This window comes from Delphinus delphis, chromosome 6 (genome assembly GCF_949987515.2).
Source record: "Delphinus delphis chromosome 6, mDelDel1.2, whole genome shotgun sequence".
Classification (NCBI taxonomy): Eukaryota; Metazoa; Chordata; class Mammalia; order Artiodactyla; family Delphinidae; genus Delphinus; species Delphinus delphis.
This window is the reverse complement of record NC_082688.1, coordinates 77,967,889-77,990,758: the sequence shown is the minus strand read 5'-3', so window position 1 is coordinate 77,990,758 and position 22,870 is coordinate 77,967,889.

The window sequence follows — 22,870 nt, the reverse complement described above, 5'->3', positions numbered from 1 at the left end:
GAGGTCTCTGAGACTGTCCTCAGTTCTTTTCATTCTTTTTTCTTTATTCTGCTCTGCAGTAGTTATTTCCACTATTTTATCTTCCAGGTCACTTATCCGTTCTTCTGCCTCAGTTATTCTGCTTTTGATCCCATCTAGAGTACTTTTAATTTCATTTATTGTGTAGTTCATCATTGCTTGTTTCATCTTTATTTCTTCTAGGTCCTTGTTAACTGTTTCTTGCATTTTGTCCATTCTGTTTCCAAGATTTCAGATCATCTTTACTATCATTATTCTGAATTCTTTTTCAGGTAGGCTGCCTATTTCCTCCTCATTTGTTAGGTCTGGTGCATTTTTATCTTGTTCCTTTATGTGCTGTGTGTTTTTCTGTCTTCTCATTTTGCTTATCTTACTGTGTTTGGGGTCTCCTTTTTTCAGACTGCAGGTTCGTAGTTCCCGCTGTTTTTGATGTCTGTCTCCAGTGGCTAAGGTTGGTTCAGTGGGTTGTGTAGGCTTCCTGGTGGAGGGGACTAGTGCCTGTGTTGTGGTGGATGAGGCTGGATCTTGTCTCTCTAGTGGGCAGGTTCACGTCTGGTGGTGTGTTTTGGGGTGTCTGTGGCCTTATTATGATTTTAGGCAGCCTCTCTGCTAATGGGTGGGGTTGTGTTCCTGTTTTGCTAGTTGTTTGGCATAGGTTGTCCAGCATTGTGGCTTGCTGGTCGTTGAGTGAAGCTGGGTGCTGGTGTTAAGATGGAGGTCTGTGGGAGATTTTCGCCGTTTGATATTATGTGGAGCTGGGAGGTCTCTTGTTGACCAGTGTCCTGAAGTTGGCTCTCCTACCTCAGAGGCAGAGCCCTGACTCCTGGCTGGAGCACCAAGAGCCTTTCATCCACACGGCTCCGAATAAAGGGAGAAAAAGTAGAGAGAATTAGTAGAAGTATGAGGAAAGAAAGAAGGAAAGGAGGGAAGGAAGGAAGGAAGAAAGAAAGAAAGAAAGAAGGAAGCAAAGAAGGAAAGAAAGGAGGGAGGGAGGGAGGAAGGAAGGAGGGAAAGAAGGAAAAAAGACAGAAAGAAAGAAGATACAGTAAAAATAAAATAAAGTATAATAAAGTTATTGAATTAAAAAATACTTTAGAAAAAAAAAGGGACGGATAGAACCTTAGGACAAATGTTGGAAGCAAAGCTATACAGACAAAATCTTACACAGAAGCATACACATACACCCTCACAAAAAGAGGTAAAGGGGGAAAAATAATAAATCTTGCTCTCAGAGACCACCTCCTCAATTTGGGGTGGTTCGTTGTCTAAAGGAGGGAAGGAAGGAAAGAAAGAACGAAGGTAAAGTATAATAAAGTTATTAAAATTAATTATTAAGAAAAAAAATTTTAAAAAAACCATGGACGGATAGAACCCTAGGACAAATGGTGGAAGCAAGACTATACAGACAAGATTTCACACAGAAGCATACACATACACATTCACAAAAAGAGGAAAAGGGAAAACATAGATCTTGCTCCTAAAGTCCACCTCCTCAATTTGGGATCATTCCTTGTCTATTCAGGTATTCCACAGATGCAGGGTATATCAAGTTGATTGTGGAGCTTTAATCCGCTGCTTCTGAGTCTGTTAGGAGAGATTTCCCTTTCTCTTTTTTGTTCTCACAGCTCACAGGGGCTCAGCTTTGGATTTGGCCCCGCCTCTGCGTGTAGGTCGCTGGAGGGCGTCTGTTTTTTGCTCAGACAGGACGGGGTTAAAGGAGCCGCTGATTAGGGGGTTCTGGCGCACTCACTCCGCGTGGGAGAGAGGGGCACTGTGTGCGGGTCGGGCCTGCGGCGGTAGAGGCCGGCATGACGTTGCACCAGCCTGAGGCCCGCCGTGAGTTCTCCCGGGGAAGTTGTCCCTGGTTCCCGGGAACCTGGCAGTGGCCGGCTGCACAGGCTCCGCGGAAGAGGGGTGTGGAGAGTGACCTGTGCTCGCACAGAGGCCCCTTGGTGGCGGCAGCAGCAGCCTTAGTGTCTCCCGCCCGTCTCTGGGGTCCGCGCTTTTAGCCGCGGCTCGCACCCGTCTCTGGAGCTCCTTTAAGCAGAGCTCTTAAAACCCTCTACTCGCGCACCAGGAAACAAAGGGGAAGAAAAAGTCTCTTGCCTCTTCGGCAGGTGCAGACTTTTCCCCGGACTCCCTCCCGGGTAGCCCTGGTGCACTAAGCCCTTCAGGCTATGTTCAAGTCGCCAACCCCAGTCCTCTCCCTGCGCTCCATCCGAAACCGAAACCCGAGCCTCAGAGCCTCAGCTTGCAGCCCCGCCCACCCCGGCGGGTGAGCAGACAAGCCTCTCGGGCTGGTGAGTGCCTGTTGGCACCGATCCTCTGTGCGGGAATCTCCCCGCTTTGCCCTCCGCACCCGTTGCTGTGCACTCCTCAGCGGCTTCGAAGCTCCCCCCTCCGCCTCCCGCAGTCTCCGCCAGCGAAGGGGCTTCCTAGTGTGTGGAAACTTTTCCTCCTTCACAGCTCCCTCCCACTGGTGCAGGTCCTGTCCCTATTCTTTTGTCTTTGTTTCTTTCTTTTTTCTTTTGCCCTACCCAGGTACGTGGGGAGTTTCTTGCCTTTTGGGAGGTCTGAGGTCTTCTGCCAGCCTTCAGTAGGTGTTCTGTAGGAGTTGTTCCACGTGTAGATGTATTTCTGGTGTATCTGTGGGGAGGAAGGTGATCTCCGCATCTTACTCTTCCGCCATCTTCAAGGTCCCCTCTTTCCTACCTAATCTTTGCTAAAAATAATGTAATCACACATTTTATATTTGTGAATAACCAAATATATTCTGAAATATAATTTTTATTTGTCACTTTAATGTGTCCACTTGCACTCATAAATAATATTCATTTGTATTATCAGTTCTAATAAAAAGAGTCATATAGAGACACTTTAACTTTTTACTTACTGTATTCAGTTACAACAGAATAAAAACTGCTAAAGATATCTTTAAATAGAAAATAAATCACCTTACCCATATCAGATCAATAAAATATTGGGCTTATCCCTCTGGATTTTGTAGCCATAGCATGTGCGTCTCTATTTCTCTGCTCAGTTTCCTAAATCACAATAGATATGGGGGATTACATTTTTATTGTATTTTATACTTTCTCTGTAGCTGGCAGTTGACTGATAGTGAGTTTATAATTTCATTGAGATCAGAGATAATATTATCTGTGTTATGTATCCTATATCCAGTAAAATTAAGTAAATAGGTAGCTTTTATTTATGTTTTACTTTAATTTTAGTAGCTCATTTTTAATTATTTCTTTAAGTTTTCTCTCCTTATTCTCAAAGATTAATTGAGGATAGGAACTATTTAAGCTTATGGTGCAAGTCTCTCCTGACTAGTTGTATGATCTTTAGCTTTCAGGGTTCTGTAGGTGCTTCTCTGTGTTGCCACTAACCCTGAAGTAAGTCACTCTGTTGTTTTCCCTTTACCTTTTTCTAGGAGTCTTGTACACATCCTGTCCAACTTCCAGCCAGTAACCAAAACCATGTTTAAATGAAGAATTTTGTTTCAAGGAGTAGTGTTTGTTTGTTTGTTTGTTTTTGTGGTACACAGGCCCCTCTCTGTTGTGGCCTCTCCCGTTGCAGAGTACAGGCTCCGGACGCGCAGGCTCAGTGGCCATGGATCACGGGCCCAGCCGCTCCGCGGCATATGGGATCTTCCCGGACCAGGGCACGAACCCGTGTCCCCTGCATCGGCAGGCGGACTCTCAACCACTGTGCCACCAGGGAAGCCCCTAAGGACTAGTTTAAATAGCAGAATTTTGATAACAATCCACTAGAGAAACATGTTTAATTTCTAAGACAAATCCTATACTTGACTGTGGAGACTGCTTTACAAGGACATGCTCCTTGATAGTTTTTACGTTTACATTTACATCTATACAAATAGGAGCAACCCAATATCTCCTCTGAGCACATACTTTCAAACTGAAGAATGTCTAGCTATTTAGGTAATAACTGTCTCCTAGATATCCGTGTCCTAAAAAGTGAGCCATACCTAGACAAAAATCTTGATAGCAGTTGTTCTTCTTTGACTGACTTGATATAATTTGCTTGATCAAAGTATCTGCCATTTTTGCATCTTTTGGTGCCTTTGGTGGCAAACGGTTTAGTTATCCCTCATTAAAAAAAATTGCCCTAAATATATACTTTATACAGTTTTAATGAACCCTGTATAGCTGTAATTTTGGAGTATGTGTGAACTAGTAGTAGACAAGCATTTCCAAGTGTTACAGTTCAACTTTGGATTATTTCAGTGCCCAAGATAAGACTAAGTTGAAACAAAATGTAAGAAAAAAAAAGTAAGTTGATAGCAGAAAGATACATCAAAATGTGTGAAGTACTAAAATAGCTGGATAGCTACATGCAAAAAAATAAATTGTGACGCCGACCTTACACCATTCAAAAAAACCTGAAAATGAATTACAGGTCTAAATGGAAAGCACAAAACTACAAAACTCCTAGAAAACAACATACGAGAAAACCTAGATGACCTTGGATATAGTGAAGACTTTTTAGATTTAACACCAAAGATATGATCATGAAATAAATAGTGGGTAAGGCAGACATCATTAAAATTAAAAACTTCTGCTCTGTAAAAGACAAGGTCAAGAGAATTAGAAGCCACACCGCATAGTGGGGAAAATATTTGTAAAAGAGATATCTAATAAAAGACTTTTATACAAAATGTACAAAGAACTCATAAAACTCAACAGTATGAAAACAAACAACTGATTAAAATATGGGCCAAAGAACATAACAGATACTTCACTAAAGAAGATATACAGATGGAAAATAAGCATATATTAATGCTTAATTAAGATGATAATATGTCATCAGGGAAATGCAAATTAAAACAAAAATGAGATATCACTGCACATCTACTAGAAAGGCCAAAATCTGGAACACTGACTGGTAACACCAAAAGCTGGTGAGGATATAGAGCCACTGGAGTTCTCATTTATTGTTGGCAGAAATGCAAAATGGTGTGGCCACTTTGGAAGACAGTTTGCAGTTTCTAACAAAATGAAGCAAGCTATTTTCACAAAACAAATAAGCAAGCTATTTTCATATAACAGACAATCATTTTCCTTGGTATTTACCCAAAGGAGTTGAAAGCTTATGTCCATGCAGAAATTCACACATGCATATTTATTGCAGTTTTATTCATTATTGCTAAAATTTGGAAGCAGTCATGGTGTCCTTCAGTAGGTGAATAGATAAGAAACTGTTTTATATCCAGACAATGGAATATTATTCAGTGCTAAAAAAGAAAAGAGCTCTCAAGCCATGAAAAGGAATGGAGGAAACTTAGATGAATATTACTAAGTAAAAGAAGTGAATCTGATATAGTTACATACTGTATGATTCCAACAATGTGACATTTGGGAAAAGGCAAAACAATAGGGACAATAAAAAAAAATCAGCGATTGCCAGGGAGAGGGATGAATAGATAGAGGATTTTGAGAGCAGTGAAATATTCTGCATGGTATTTTAATGATGGATACATGTCATTATACATTTGTCGAAACCCATAGAATGTACAACATCAGAAGTGATCCATAATCAAACTGTGAACTTTGGGTGATGATGATGATGTGTCAATGTAGGTTCATCTAACAAATATACCACTCTAGTAGGAAATGCTGATAATGGGGGAGGCTATGAATATGTGGTGGCAGGATGTATATGGGAAATATCTGTATCTTCTCTTCAATTTTGCCCTGAACCTAAAACTTCTCTAAAAATTATCTTGATTAAAAGAAAGTGTGGAATGCAACTAAATTAGTGCCTTGAGAGAAGTTCACAATTTAATTTTATATTTCAGAAAAGAAAAAAATATAAATATAATTTCTAACTTCTCAATAAGATAGAATATAGCTATTAAAACCAAAGAAATCAGGAGAAAATAAAAAAATACGTAAGCCAAAATAAAATAGAAAACAAAAATATGAAAGAGATAAAAATCAACAGACAAAAGAAGAGTAAATGGATAAATTTACAGTCATATTGATTTTAAAATTGGAAAATATAAATTCCAGTATCATGAAAATTAAAGAGGACAAAATGTCAAGCCCTTCCTACAATAAAAATGACAATAAAGAAATTTATGTCAATACATATGAAAATCCAGAGAAAATAGATACATTTCTTTAAGAAGTATCTTACCAAAATTGAGAAGAAGAAATAAAAAGTATGGATAATCTCATAGCTGTTGAATTTTTAATTTTAAAATTCCCCATGAAGAAAACCTACAAACACTAAAAGAAGATATAGTACCAATCTTAGTTAAATTTTGAGGCCAGTATAACTCTGATACTAATCTAAGGACACTACACATATAGGAAAATTAAAGGAAGATAAACCCCATGAACATAGATACAAAAGCTCATAAACAAAACTTTAGCAAATTGAATTGTCACAATAAATATAATAAATATGATTTATTTAAAGAATGCAAGTTTTATTCAAAAAGTGATTAATATGATTACTTATTACAAACAGAATAAGGTACAGAAAACAATTATCTTAAAAAAGAATGAAATTCATTTGATTAAACTGTCATTTCTTAAAAGACAGCACACTAGAAATGGAAACATTCTTAATCTTTTAAATTACATCTACAAAACAACTACATCACACTCACTGTTGAAATATTATTTGTGAGGTCTGGTACAAAACAAGGATACCCGATATATAAGTATTTTATCATGGTAGTAGACTCTGTTGTGAGTTATGGAATAAATTATTTAGTATGGGAATTAGAGCTCCACAGCTGTGGGAGGAGCTCTACATGTATTTGTTTTTTAATTTCCATATATTTGTGAATTCCAATTATTTTTTCTGTTCTTGATTTCTAATCTCAGTAATGTTCAGAAAACAAACTTGCATTATTTCAGTGCTTTCAAATTAATTAAAGAAAGAAAGTGCTTAATTTTATTTGCTAAATAGCTTTCTTTAATCCTGTTGATTCAAGTGAGCATCAGACAATATTGTACTCACAAAAAACCAAAAACATACTTGTAAACACACATGGGACCATAAAATAAGGATTTAACACAGTGGCGATCAAGTAGCAGCACATTGTGAATAGATACTCTCCTTGTATGTTTCCAACAATGTCTGTTAAGAAATTAAATATTTCTTTTAAAACATATTAAAATTGGATATTTTAGAATATTTTAAAATATTATTTATTTCTATAGTTTAATTTACTGGGGATTATTTCTTGTGTTTGCATGTACATATTGAACAGTTAAAACAACAGTATACATAAAACTTTGCATAGTATGATTCAAAAAGGTAAGTACAAATATTTCTCATTTTCAATATCTATTACAAAGTAGAGCATAGCAATATGGAAAGCATTAGTCTCTTGTTTATAAATTCCAGTATATGTAGATTTCTGTCTAATGTAGCTAAAACACTGACCATTGTGATAGAATTAATTTTTTCACATGAGATTGGAATTATTATTGTTTTTTAACATCTTTATTGGAATATAATTGCTTTACAATGGTGTGTTAGTTTCTGCTGTATAAAAGTGAATCAGCTATACATATACATATATACCCATATGTCTTTGCTCTTGCATTTCCCTCCGACCCTCCCTATCCCATCCCTCTAGGTGGTCACAAAGCACCCAGCTGATCTCCCTGTGCTACGTGGCTGCTTCCCACTAGCTATCTATTTTACATTTGGTAGTTTATATATGTCCATGACACTCTCTCACTTCGTCCCAGCTTACCCTTCCCCTCACCATGTCAAGTCCGTTCTCTACGTCTGCGGCTTTATTCCTGTCCTGCCCCTAGGTTCTTCAGAACCTTTTTTTTTTTTTAGATTCCATATATATGTGTTAGCATACGGTATTTGTTTTTCTGACTTACTTCACTCTGTATGACAGACTCTAGGTCCATCCACCTCACTACAAATAACTCAATTTTGTTTCTCTTTATGGCTGAGTAATATTCCATTGTACATATGTGCCACATATTCTTTATCCATTCATCTGTCGATGGACACTTAGGATGGTTCCATGTCCTGGCTATTGTAAATAGAGCTGAAATGAACATTTTGGTACATGACTCTTTTTGAATTATGGTTTTCTTAGGGTATATGCCCAGTAGTGGGATTGCTGGTTTGTATGGTACTTCTGTTTTTAGTTTTTTAAGGAACCTCCATACAGTTCTCCATAGTGGCTGTATCAATTTACATTCCCACCAACAGTGCAAGAAGGTTCCTTTTAACTCCACACCCTCTCCAGCATTTATTGTTTGTAGAATTTTGATGATGGCCATTCTGACTGGTATGAGGTGATAACTCATTGTAGTTTTGATTTGCATTTCTCTAATGATTAGTGATATTCAGCATCCCTTCATGCGTTTGTGGAAAATCTGTATATCTTCTTTGGAGAAATGTCTATTTAGGTCTTCTGCCCATTTTTGGATTGGGTTGTTTGTTTATTTGATATTGAGATGCATGAGCCGCTTATATATTTTGGAGATTAATCCTTTGTCAGTTGCTTCATTTGCAAATATTTTCTCCCATTCTGAGGGTTGTCTTTTCATCGTTTTTATGTTTTCCTTTGCTGTGCAAATGCTTTGAAGTTTCATTAGGTCCCATTTGTTTATTTTTGTTTTTATTTCCATTTCTCTAGAAGGTGGGTCAAAAAGGATCTTGCTGTGATTTATGTCATAGAATGTTCCTCCTATCTTTTCCTCTAAGAGTTTTATAGTGTCTGGTCTTACATTTAGGTCTTTAATCCATTTGAGTTTATTTTTGTGTATGGTGTTAGGGAGTATTCTAGTTTTATTCTTTTACATGTAGCTGTCCAGTTTTCCCTGCACCACTTACTGAAGAGGCTATCTTTTCTCCATTGTATATTCTTGCCTCCTTTATCAAAAATTAGGTGACCATATGTGCCTGGGTTTATCTCTGGGCTTTCTATCCTGTTCCATTGATCTATATTTCTGTTTTTGTGCCAGTACTGTACTGTCTTGATTACTGTAGCTTTGTAGTATAGTCTGAAATCTGGCAGCCTGATTCCTCCAGCTCTGTTGTTCTTTCTGAAGATAGCTTTGGCTATTCAGGATCTTTTGTGTTTCCATACAAGTTGTGAAATTTTTTGTTCTAGTTCTGTGAAAAATGCCATTGGTAGTTTGATAGGTATTTCATTGAATCTGTAGATTGCTTTGGGTAATATAGTTATTTTCACAGTGTTGATTCTTCCAATCCAAGGACATGGTATATTTCTCCATCTATTTGTATCATCTTTAATTTCTTTCATCAGTGTCTTCTAGTTTTCTGCATACAGGTCTTTTGTCTCCTTAGGTAGGTTTATTCCTATGTATTTTATTCTTTTCCTGTAATGGTAAATAGGAGTGTTTCCTTAATTTCTTTTTCACAGTTTTAATCACTAATGTATAGGTATGCAAGAGACTTCTGTGCATTAATTTTGTATCCTGCTGCTTTAGCAAATTCATTGATTAGCTCTAGTAGTTTTCTGGTAGCATCTTTAGGATTCTCTGTGTATAGTATCATGTCATCTGGAACATTACTTCATCGTTTCCGATTTGGATTCCTTTTATTTCTTATTCTTCTCTGACTGCTGTGGCTAAAACTTCTGAAACTATGTGAATAATAGTGCTGAGAGTGGACAACCTTGTCTTGTTCTGGATTTTAGAGGAAATGGTTTCAGTTTTTCACTATTGAGAACGATGTTTGCAGTGGGTTTGTCATGTATGGCCTTTATTATGTTAAGGTGAGTTCCCTCTATGCCTGCTTTCTGCAGGGTTTTTATCATAAATGGGTGTTGAATTTTGTCGAAAGCTTTTTCTGCATCAGTTGAGACGATTACATGGTTTTTCTCCTTCAGTTTGTTAATATGGTTTATCACATTGATAGATTTGCATATATTGGAAAATCCTTGTATTCCTGGGATAAAACCCAATTGATCATGGTGTACGATCCTATTAATGTGCTATTGGATTCTGTTTGCTAGTATTTTGTTGAGGATTTTTGCGTGTACGTTCATTAGTGATATTGGCCTGTAGTTTTCTCTTTATGTGACATCTTTTTCTGGTTTTGGTATCAGGGTAATGGTGGCCTCATAGAATGAGTTTGAGAATGTTCCTCCTTCTGCTATATTTTGGAGGGGTTTGAGAAGGATAGGTTTTAGCTCTTCTCTAAATGTTTGATAGACTTCGCCTGTGAAGCCATCTGATCCTGGGCTTTTGTTTGTTGGAAGACTTTAAATCACAGTTTCAATTTCAGTGCTTGTGATTGGTCTGGTTATATTTTCTATTTCTTCCTGGTTCAACCTTGGAAGGTTGTGCATTTCTAAGAATTTGTCCATTTCTTCCAGGTTGTCCATTTTATTGGCATATAGTTGCTTGTAGTAATCTCTCATGATCCTCTGTATTTCTGCAGTGTCACTTGTTACTTTTCCCTTTTGATTTCTAATTCTGTTGATTTGAGACTTCTCCCTTTTTTACTTGATGATTCTGGCTAATGGTTTATCAATTTTGTTTATCGTCTCAAAGAACCAGCTTTTAGTTTTATTGATCTTTGCTACTGTTTTCTTCATTTCTTTTTCATTTATTTCTGATTTGATCTTTATGATTTCATTCCTTCTGATAACTTTTAGGAGTTTTTTGTTCTTCTTTCTATAATTGCTTTAGGTGTAAGATTAGCTTGTTTATTTGAGATGTTTCTTGTTTCTTGAGGTAGGATTGTATTACCATAAACTTCCCTCTTAGAACTGCTTCTGTTGCATCCTATAGGTTTTGGATCGTCGTGTTTTCATTGTCATTTGTCTCTAGGTATTTTTTGATTTCCCCTTTGATTTCTTCAGTGATCTCTTGGTTATTTATTAGTGTACTGTTTAGCATCCATGTGTTTGTATTTTTTACAGTATTTTTTCCTGTAATTGATATCTAGTCTCATAGCATTGTGGTTGGAAAAGACACTTGATACGCTTTCAGTTTTCTTATATTTACCAAGGCTTGATTTGTGACCCAAGATATGATCTATCCTGGAGAATGTTCCATGAGCACTTGAGAAGAAAGTGTATTCTGTTGTTTTTGGATGGAATGTCCTATAAATATCAATTAAGTCCATCTTGCTTAATGTGTCATTTAAAGCTTGTGTTTCCTTATTTATTTATTTATTTATTTATTTTTGCGGTACACGGGCCTCTCAGTGTTGTGGCCTCTCCCGTTGCGGAGCACAGGCTCCGGACGTGCAGGCTCAGCAGCCAGGGCTCATGGGCCCAGCCGCTCCGCAGCACGTGGGATCTTCCCGGACCGGGACACGAACCTGTGTCCCCTGCATCGGCAGGCGGACTCTCAACCACTGTGCCACCAGGGAAGCCCTCCTTATTTATTTTCATTTTGTATCATCTGTCCATTGGTGAAAGTGAGGTGTTAAAGTCCTCTACTATCATTGTGTTACCGTTGGTTTCCCCTTTTATGGCTGTTAGCATTTGCCTTATGTATTGAGGTGCTCCTGTGTTGGGTGCAAAAATATTTACAGTTGTTATATCTTCTTCTTGGATTTGTCTCTTGATCATTATGTAGTGTCCTTCTTTGTCTCTTGAAATACTCTATGTTAAAATCTATTTTTTCTGATATGAGAATTGCTACTCCAGCTTTCTTTTGATTTCCATCTGCATGGAATATGTTTTTCCATCCCCTCACTTTCAGTCTGTATGTGTCCCTAGGTCTGAAGTGGGTCTGTTGTAGACAACATATGCAGGGGTCATGTTTTTACATCCATTCAGCCAGTCTGTGTCTTTTGTTTGGAGCATTTAATCTATTTACATTTAAGGTAGTTATTGATATGTATATTCCTATTACTATTTTCTCAATTGTTTTACGTTTGTTATTATTGGTCTTTTCCTTCTCTTGTGTTTCCTGCCTAGAGAAGTTCTTTTAGCATTTGTTGTAAAGCTGGTTTGGTGGTGCTGAATTCTCATAACTTTTGCTTATCTGTAAAGCTTTTAATTTCTCTGTTGAACCTGGATGAGATCCTTGCTGGTTAGAGTAATGTTGGTTGTAGGTTTTTCCCTTTAATCACTTTATATATGTCCTGCCACTCCCTTCTGGCTTGCAGAGTTTCTGCTGAAAGATCAGCTATTAACCTTATGGGGATTCCCTTGTATGTTATTTGTTGTTTTTCCCTTGCTGCTTTTAATATTTTTCTTTGTATTTAATTTTTGATAGTTTGATCAATATGTGTGTTGGCTTGTTTCTCCTTGGATTTATCCTGTAATGGACTCTCTGTGCTTCCTGGCGTTGATTGGCTGTTTCCTTTCCCATATTAGGGAAGTTTCCAACTATAATCTCTTCAAATATTTTCTCAGTCCCTTTCTTTTTCTCTTCTTCTTGGACCCCTATAATTCCAATGTTGGTGTGTTCAATGTTGTCCCAGAGATCTCTGAGACAGTCCTCGATTGTTTTCATTCTTTTTTTTTTGACTCCGCTCTGCGGTAGTTATTTCCACTATTTTATCTTCCAGGTCACTTATCCGTTCTTCTGCCTCAGTTATTCTGCTATTGATTCCTTCTAGAGAATTTTTAATTTCATTTATTGTGTTGTTCATCATTGTTTGTTTGATCTTCAGTTCTTTTAGTTCCTTGTTAAACGTTTGTGTTTTTAAGTACAACCCTTGTATTTTCTCCATTCTATTTGCAGCATTTTGGATATCTTTACTATCATGACTCTGAATTATTTTTCAGGTAGACTGCCTATTTCCTCTTCATTTGTTTGGTCTGGTGGGTTTTTACATTGCTCCTTTATCTGCTGCATGTTTCTCTATCTTCTCATTTTGCTTAGCTTACTGTGTTTGTGGTCTCCTTTCCACAGGCTGGTGCTTTGTAGTTTCTGTAGTTTTTGGTGTCTGCCCCCAGCAGCTAAGGTTGGTTCAGTGGGTTGTGTAGGCTTCCTGGTGGAGGGGACTCGTGCCTGTGTTCTGGTGGATGAGGCTGAATCTTGTCTTTCTGGTGTGCATTACCACATCCAGTGGTGTGTTTTGGGCTGTCTGTGACTTACCACGATTTTAGGCAGCCTCTCTGCTAATGGGTGGGGTTGTGCTCCTATCTTGCTAGTTGTTTGGCGTGGCGTGTCCAGCACTGTAGCTCACTGGCTGTTCATTGGAGCTGGGTCTTAGCATTGCGATGGAGATCTCTGGGAGGGCTTTTGCTGTTTGATATTACGTTGAGCTGGGAGGTCTCTGTTGGACCATTGTCCTAAACTTGGCTCTCCCACCTCAGAGACACATGCCTGACATCTTGTCAGAGCACCAAGACACTGTCAGCCACATGGCTCAGAAGAAAAGTGAGAAAAAAAAAGAACGAAAGACAGAAAATAAATAAAAAGAAATAAAGCTATTAAAATAAAAAAATAAAAATTAATAGCAAAAAAGAAAGAAGAGAGCAACCAAACCAAGAAACAAATCCACCAATGATAACAAGCTGTAAAAACTGTACTAAACAAAGAAACAAACAAAAACACGATCAGACTAAACACTAGGGCAAATGATAAAAGCAAAGCTATACAGACAGATTCACACAAAGAAGCATACACAAACATACTCACAAAAAGAGAAAAAGGAAAACAAATATATATATAAATAAAAAAGGAAGAGAGGAACCAAATCAATAAATAAATCTACCAATGATAATAAACTCTGTATATTAAAGTAAGATAAACATAAAACCAGAAACAAATTAGATGCAGAAAGCTAACCCCAAGTCTACAGTTGCTCCCAAAGTCCACCGCCTCAATTTTGGGATGATTCTTTGTCTATTCAGGTATTCCACAGATGCAGGGTACATTAAGTTGATTGTGGAGATTTAGTCCACTGCTCCTGAGGCTGCTGGGAGAAATTTCCCATTTCTCTTATTTGTTTGCACGTCTCCTGGGGTTCAGCTTTGGGTTTGGCCCCACCTCTACATGTAGATCACCTGAGGGCATCTGTTCTTCTCTCAGACAGGACGGGGTTAAAGTAGCAGCTGATTAGGGGGCTCTGTCTCACTCAGGCCAGGGGGAGGGAGGGGTACGGAGTGCTGGGCAAGCCTGCAGCGGCAGAGGCCAATGTGACATTGCAACAGCCTGAGGTGTGCCATGTGTTCTCCTGGGGAACTTGTCCCTGGATCATGGGATTCTGTCAGTGGCAGGCTGCACAGCCTCCCAGGAGGGATGGTGTTAATAGTGACCTGTGCTTTCACACAGGCTTCTTGGCGGCTACAGCAGCAGCCTTAGCATTTCATGCTCATCTCTGGTGTCTGTGCTTATCGCCACAGCTTGTGCCTGTGTCTGGAGCTCGTTTACGGGGTCTTCTGAATCCCCTCTACTCGTGCACCGCAAAACAATGGTCTCTTGCCTCTTAGGCAGGTCCAGACTTTTTCCTGGACTCCCTCCCAGCTAACTGTGGCACACTAGCCCCCTCAGGCTGTGTTCATGCAGCCAACCCCAATCCTCTCCCTGGGATCTGAACTCCTGGAACCTCAGCTCCCAGCCCCCACCTGCCCCAGTGGGTGAGCAGACAAGCCTCTCTGGCTGCTGAGTGCTGGTCAGCACCAAACCCCTGTGTGGGAATCTCTCCACTTTGCCCTCTCTACCCCTGTTACTGTGCTCTCCTCTGTGGCTCCGCAGCTCCCCCCACTGCCACCCCATCTCTGCCAGTGAAGGGGCTTCCTAGTGTGTAGAAACTTTTCCTCCTTCACAGCTCCCTCCCAGAGGTGCAGGTCCCATCCCTATCCTTTTGTCTCTGTTTATTCTTTTTTCTTTTGCCCTACCCAGGTACGTGGGGAGTTTCTTGCCTTTTGGGAAGTCTGAGGTCTTCTGCCAGCGTTCAGTAGGTGTTCTGTAGGAGTTGTTCCACATGTAGACGTATTTTTGATGTATTTGTGGTAAGGAGGATGATCACGTCTTACTCCTCTGCCATCTTGAATGTCTCCCTCTGGAATTATTTTTGACAGATAAAAAAAAAAAATCAAACATACCTCTGATACCACTTCAATTATCTAGTTATGAATTCTTGAAATTTTAAAATAAATGTAGAAGTTCTTTAAGACAAAATATTTCCAATAGATTGAGAAGGCAGTGTTTGTCATATCACATAACTCACTTAAATCTAAAGCAAAAACTTGGAACTTTTCATGATAGAAATTTGTTAGATTTTGAAACTGTTAGAAAACTCTTCTATGAGAGATAGTTCAGTAGCTTATTGAAAATATTTACTTTTTAAAAAAGTTCTCATAATTTTCTAACAAAATTTTCATAACTGAAATATTTTGTTTTACTGACTGTACATCTGTGGTATCTTTTTTATAATCCAGGTTGGCTAGTCTAATTTACCAGTTATTCAATCAAACATCAATCTAGTTGTTTCTGTGGAGGTATTTTGCAGGTAAAATTAACATCAATTTAACTAAGGGAAATTATCCTGGTTGATTTTGCTGGGCCTGAAGAAATCAGTTAGAAGGCTTTACAGTATCACTGAGTTTTCGCCGAGAGAGAGAGAGGAAGAGGAAAATAGACAGAAATTCTACCTGTGAACAACAGCTTTCACCTGTGCCTATAATTGTAAGTTCCAGTCTGTTTATGATTATCTTCCCTATACACACACACACATACGTGCAAAGAGACACACACACATACATGCCAACACACACACTATATATATCTCTATATAGTTTATATATACACTCATACATACATATCCTATTGCATCCCTTTCTGTAGTTGGTTGATACACCATCTAGGAATGTTTTATGCAAGAATGCCTACAATTTTTGCCATCTCTACCAAAATTTGTACCTAGTTTTTTCCATTCTATTTTTGTCCTTACTTTATAGTTTTAATAGTAGCTTCTGCAGTACCATTTGGCCTACATTCTGCAGTTCGTCTATTTTGTTAAACTAGAAAGTAACTTAAACATATTTTAGCTAAAATAATATTTCAATTTAATTGTCAATTAAAATTTACATAGGTAAAACTAACTTGTGCTGTGTTCATAAAATGTTCAAATAAACACATTATAATGGTATAATAGTGCTTAGAAAGCATTACTTGAATGGAATCAATTTATTTACATTGACTAGTTTTGTGATATGTTTATATGTAATAATAGAAACAATGCAGGTCCACGATAATGTAACACTAATATCTTACATGATTCAGTAGAGGAAAATGTATTTCTAGCAAAACAATGAACTCTTGTTTCTTTAGAAAAATATTTACATTTCTTCAGCTTTTAAATTTAAGTAAACAAAAAGTAATAATTTTGTTCCTCCATCAAGGTAGTTACACTTCTGTTGCTCAATTGACAATAATAAATGCTTTCTACTGTATTGAACAACACAGACTTAGAAGATAATATTGTCTTATTATAATTATACTTGGTATTTTAACAACTGATTTCGTTTGCCCTCCCAACTTTGTATACAACAACTACTAGTATTGTTAAAAGCATGCAATCTGGAATCTGACTTCCTAGGACTAAATCCAAACTCCACATATTAGGTAAAATTATGACTAATGTAATTGCTACTATTAAATAATGCACTGATATATTCCTAACTGTAATTTTATATGAGAGAGATCAAATATGCCAAATATAGAAAAAAACTATTGCTTAAAAATGTCCACATGATTTAAATGAAAAATCATTAGAGTGATGTCAAGAATTCTCAATTAATCCTTATTTCAGTTTAAACCTAATTAGAATCATAACAGGATTTTGTCTCTGAGTGAAATTCACAATCCTAAAATTATTTTAGGAAGCAAAAGCAAAATCAAAGCAATACAAAGACAATTTGGAAGGAGTAAAAAGGAGGAATGATTTGCAAGAGAAATATATTTAGATATAATGATTAAAATCATTTGATAATGAAATAAAAATGGATCCTTGGGATTATGAAAAAATACATTATGTTATAGCAGTTAGCAACTTTGTTGGGGAAGGTAAGGGAATAAAACACTTCTGCCTCATCCCATTCACAGACATAAATTTCAAATCACTTAAATATCAGAACAATGACAAAATTAAAAGACAAACTGATGAAAATATGAGAAGATTATGGAAAACTATGTTTAAAATCTTGGAGCAGGTTATAATTTGTTAATTAAAAAAGAAAAGCTATAAAATAAAAGAAATAGAAAAATAAAGATTCCAGTATCAGGAAGGAAGGATAACCTACAACTGTTGATCCTAAAGATATTAAAAATATAGTTATGTTATGATTGACCCAATGTGAATAAATTTGGTAGTTTAAATGGACAAATTCCTAGAAAGATGCTACCAAATCTCACTGAAGAAAAAATTTGATAACCTGAATATCCATATATATTTTTTAAAATTAAATTTATAATTAAAAAATCTTCCAACAAGGAAAGCCACTGCCCAGATTGCTTCATGTTGGATTCTACCAAACATTTCAGGGGGAAAACACACACACACACACACACAAAAGCTTCCAGAAAACAGAAAAGGAAAGAACACTTTTTGACTCATTTTATAAGTTAACTTCATCTTGATACCAAAATTAGACAAAAATAATATAAGCAAACTGAAGACTGATATGCCTCATGAATATAAATGTAAATATTCTGAACAAAGTATTAAGTCAAATATAGAAATTTATAAAAAGGATCATATATTATGATCAAGTACTTGTTTCCTCTAATGCAAGGTTCATTCAACATTCAAAAAATAATTGTTTTGCATTATATGAGCAGAGAAAGAAAGACAATTTATAACTATTTCACTAGGTATAGATAAAAACATTTGACAAAATTCAACAGCAATTTGGTCATTTTGGGAAAATTAACACAGATATACGTTTATGCACTTTTCTGAATATTTACTGTAATTTTTAACAATTCAAAAAATAGGTAAGGTGACTGATAAATGACAGTGATGGATGGATGTCTAGTTAAAATATATGAAAATGTTATGTATAAGGCTTTGCTCTCATGCTTGTTTTCTCACTTGTAAAACTATGTTCACAGAGGAATTACTTTCTCAGATAGAACGTACCCCGAAGATCAGTACGTTTTTCTTCTTTGGGAAGGTAGTGAGTTTGTTGCAATGTGTTGAACCTGAGGTACCTGTGGAGAATTAAGTATTCAGGATATCAGAGATGTAGGACTTGGAAGAAGGTTGGAATGCGGATATCTATATCATATGTATCATTCTATAAAATGTGTGTTTAGAAAAATGGATTTTGTTTCAATTGGCTAAGGAAAGTACTTAGAATAAGAGAAAAAGAAGACCCAGATGTAAATCATTAAAATGACCAAAAGTGAAAGGAATATGACAGGGTAAAAAAAGTGTGAAGAAGGCATAGTGAAATAGAAAAATATAAGTTTTTATAAGTTTTAATCTTTTGAAGTCTAATAAAGAGATCATTTCAAGGGAAAGACAAAACAAACATTATTAACATCAAGTGAAGTAAATATGTAAAGGCTGTAATTATGTAGAAAGCAGACAGATTTAAGCACATCTATTTCAGTGGGATGGTGTTGAGTTTGGGGTGTGTTGAGAAGTGAGAGGATGAGAAATAATGGAAGTAGCAGTAGTTAATGAAAGTCTCAGTAGTTAGACTTTAAGGGAAGGTTTAACAAATGAATTTGATAAAGGTAACTTATGCACAGAAAGTTATTTTTTTCCTTTTCTTTGAAAATTTTGTTGTTACGAAGGGAGACTTCTTGTTAAAAAGCTAAGTTTGTATTGATTTAATTTCTCTAAGCCTCCTCTTTGAAACTTTCTTATAGCAACAAATAAAGGAAGAAATAAAGAAGGAAGGGAGGGAGGGAGGGAAAAAGGAAGGAAGAGAGAGAGGGAGGGAGGAAGGAAGGAAGGGAATAATTTTAATCTTTTAACAAACAGGAAAAGAGCTGTCATCCAGAATCACAGTGTTATTTGTGTGTGCCATATACTGGAGTTGATGTATCAAAATAAAGCAGATACTGTGATAGGACACATACTGCCTCAGGTCTTAAACAGTAAAGCCAATTATTATACAATTAAATGTTAACAAACAGAAATATATATCCAACGATTATTGATTAGAATACATCAAGGAGCATGGACAAGACCCAATGCAAAGATGTAATTCTACATGAATACATGACTGGGAAGGGGAGATAATACCATGTTTCATAGTCTCTGACTCAGACTTCCAGACATTCCCAAAGTGAACAAAGGAAAGATAAGGCAGCATTGGCCATATAACAATATCAAAGGTTTGTGGATACAAGAAGCTTTTCCAGAGCCACAGTGAATACTTGAATACTGAAAATTGAGTGAAGATGTGCTCCTAGGGCAAAGGAAATAATATTTGGTGAGAAGTTGTTGGATATAACAATGTGAATTGAAACTGTGATATATCTTCCCACCCTTCATCAGAATAGTTTTGAGGAAAACTGCCCTCATTCAAAAAACGAGTAATATTGACAAAAGCACTTTCAAGAAACTTATGCAGTGATGTTAAGGGGAAAAAGGCGGGAACAAACAAAGAAGTGAAGAAGTGAAGATGAAAAATATTTTTTCCCATTATGATTTTCAGTGAAATAGGAGCAGAGTTCAGAGAAAACGTCTCTAAAATTTCAAAGAAATTCTAGGCTTAATTTTTTTTTTTCAAAGAAGGGTTACATGGCCTCAAAATGAGATTCTGAGAAAAAAAAGTAAAGGTGAAAATATAAATATTTATATAAAAATTAAAATGTTAAGAAGAGCTGAATGAGAAATTGGGAGCAGTAAAGCACATATGATGGTAAATACAGTCAGGAGTATAGTAGAAAGGACAGAGGAAATTATAAGACTTTAAATGGGGGAGGAGCAACCTATGTAATAATTAGGGGTAGATAATAAGTGTAGAAAACTACAAATATAGAATAAATACAAAACTGTTGTTCTGAAGAAGAAAGAAAATGAAACTAAAAATATGTATATTTAAAGATATAAAAGAGAGCTGTTACTGGGAATGGTGGAGTAAGGACCTCCGGATTTCTCTTCTTTACAAAAAGCAATGAAAATATTGGCAAAAATTGTCATAATCAACTTTTTCAGTACTTGGGAAGTTAACCAAAATATGCAACAATGCTGGGAGCATTTCTTCAAAAAATGGTTAAATCTAGGTTAGAATAGTGAGCTTTGTAACTTTGTAACTTTTGTAATAGTGGCATTGTAACTGTTTCTATTCCAATCCCTGTCTCCTCAGTTCTGGGATAGGTTTGAAATTAACACATATATATGGAATCTAGAAAAGTGGTACAGATGAACCTATTTGCAGGGCAAGAATAGAGACGCAGATGGAGAGAACGGACCTGGTGGACACAGAGGGGGAAGGGGAGGGTGGGATGAATTGGGAGATTAGGATTGACATATATACAGTACCATGTGCAAAATAGATAGCTAGTGGTAGCCTGCTGTATAGGACAGGGAGCTCAGCTCAGGACTCTGTGATGACGTAGATGGGTGGGATGGCTGGGGGGAGTGGGAGAGAGGTCCAAGAGGGAAGGGATATATGTATATATATAGCTGATTCACTTTGTTGTACAGCAGAAACTAACATAACATTGTAAAGCATTTATACTCAAAAAAACCCCAAAAAACAAAAAAAAAAAAATCAACAGCCTGAAATGATTATGAAAACCAGCAGCTTAGAAGCCACTGGAGGGAATGGAACAGAATTGGAGCTCCTCCAAACCCCCATATCCAGAGAGTAGTCATTACTGGACCTACATAACAATTTCCTGTAAAACCCTGCTCACCAGGCTTTTCTTTATTTGACCTTACTGAGAGATGTTCCAGAGCTAACAATAGCCTTTATCTCGGGTGTGTTTTTTCAAAAGCAGTCAGTAGTAACTGGTTAACAATGCAGCTGCGTGAGACAGTGATAACAGTTGAGGAAAATGTAAGGCTGATGATTATTTAAAATGAAAAAAAAAACTCTGGAAAGAGATGTCTAAAGGGGCTTGGAAAAGTTTCAACATATTCCTAGGAATTTAGAAGGTCACATTCATGTGTAAGACTGTGCATTTCCAGAGGTATGTGTATGCTGAGGAAAGAACTGAGAAGAACCTTAGCTCTCCTTTCTGGCTGACCTTGAGTCTCTGTGCAGGCAAAAAGTGAAATCTAACCAGAGCCATAAACTGCCTGTCTGAGCATTGAAGGTATGCCCTAAAATGCACACAGAGTCTCTTGGTAAATGCTAGAAGAATTATTTGATTGAGGCATTTAGCATAATCTCGGTTCAATCACTAGCTGACCCTTAATCTAAGTTGAGACTTCAGTAGCTATAGCTGACAAAGAATATAGACTTGACAGAATTAGTTCAGGAAAGCACCCTAATAAGTAAACAGCAATAACAACAAACCCTGGGGAGGGGGGAGAATCTTCATTCCAAAATTGCCACATGTTATTTAAAATTTCAATTTTTCAACAAAAGAAAAACATGTGAGATAGGTAACAGAACAAGAAATTACGGCCCATACATAGGTAATAACGTAGTCAATGGAAACTATCCTGGAGGAAAGCCAAATATTAGACTTACTAAACAAAAAATTTAAATTGACTGTTTTAACTATGTTCAAAAACTAAAGGAAACAATTTCTGAAGAACTAATGGAATATAGGATTATCTCAATAAATAGAGAATATCAGTAAAGAGATAGAAATTATAAAATAGAGCCAAGTAGAAATTATTGAGTTGGAAAGTACAAAAGCTAAAATTAAAAATTCACTATAGACTCAGCAGTAGATTTGAGCTAACAAAGAATGGGTGACCTTGAAGATAAATCAATTTATAATATCCAGCCTTAGGAATTAAGAGAGAAATAATGAAGAAAAATGGACAGAACTTCAGAGACCTATGGGACAACAATGAACATACAAACATATGCACAGTGGAGTCTCACAAGAAGAAGAGGGGGAGAAAGGAACAGAAAGAATGAAGAAATAAGGCTGAAAAATTACTAAATTGGATTGAAAGTAAAAGGATAGAAAGAACATATAGCATGCAAACAGTAATTTGAAAAAGAGCTGGCATAACAATATTAATGTTAGACAAAAGAGATTGTAAGACAAAGTTGTTACTACATGCCAATAGGACATTTTAAAATGATAAAAGTGTCAGTCAAGAAGATATACCATTTATAAACTGTATAAGTGCAACCAACATCAGAGTACCAAAATATATGAAACAAAATTACAAAATTGAGGAGAGAAATTGAAAATTCAGTAAAATTCAGTACACCACATTTGATAACAAATAGAATAAATAGGCAAATCAACAGCAAACTAGAAGACTTGAGCAATACAATACTCTTAACACAACTAAACCTAGGGGACACATATAGAACATTCCACGCAATGTCACCAGGGTACGCATTCTTGTCAAATGTACATGGAACTTTCTTCAGTATAGACTATATGTTAGGTCATGAAACATGTCACAAATATAAAAAGATTGAAATTATACAAGGTATGTTCTCATCCCATAGGGTAAGGAAGTTAGAAAATAGCAGAAGGAAATTTGGTAAATTTACAATTATGTGGACATTAAATACAACAATCATTAAAACAATGAGTCAAAGAGGAAATCACAATAGAGATTAGAAAATATCTTGATATTAATGAAAACAAAACACAACATATCAAAACGTATTGAATATACTTAAAGTAGTGCCGATAAAGAAATTTATTTTTAACTGGCTTTATTAAAGAAAATAGATAAATCGATAATCTAAATATCCATGTTAAGAAACTAGAAAAATAAAGGCAGACTATACTCAAAATAAATAGAAGAAAGGAATAATAAAGATCAAAATTTAAAAAAACATGAAATA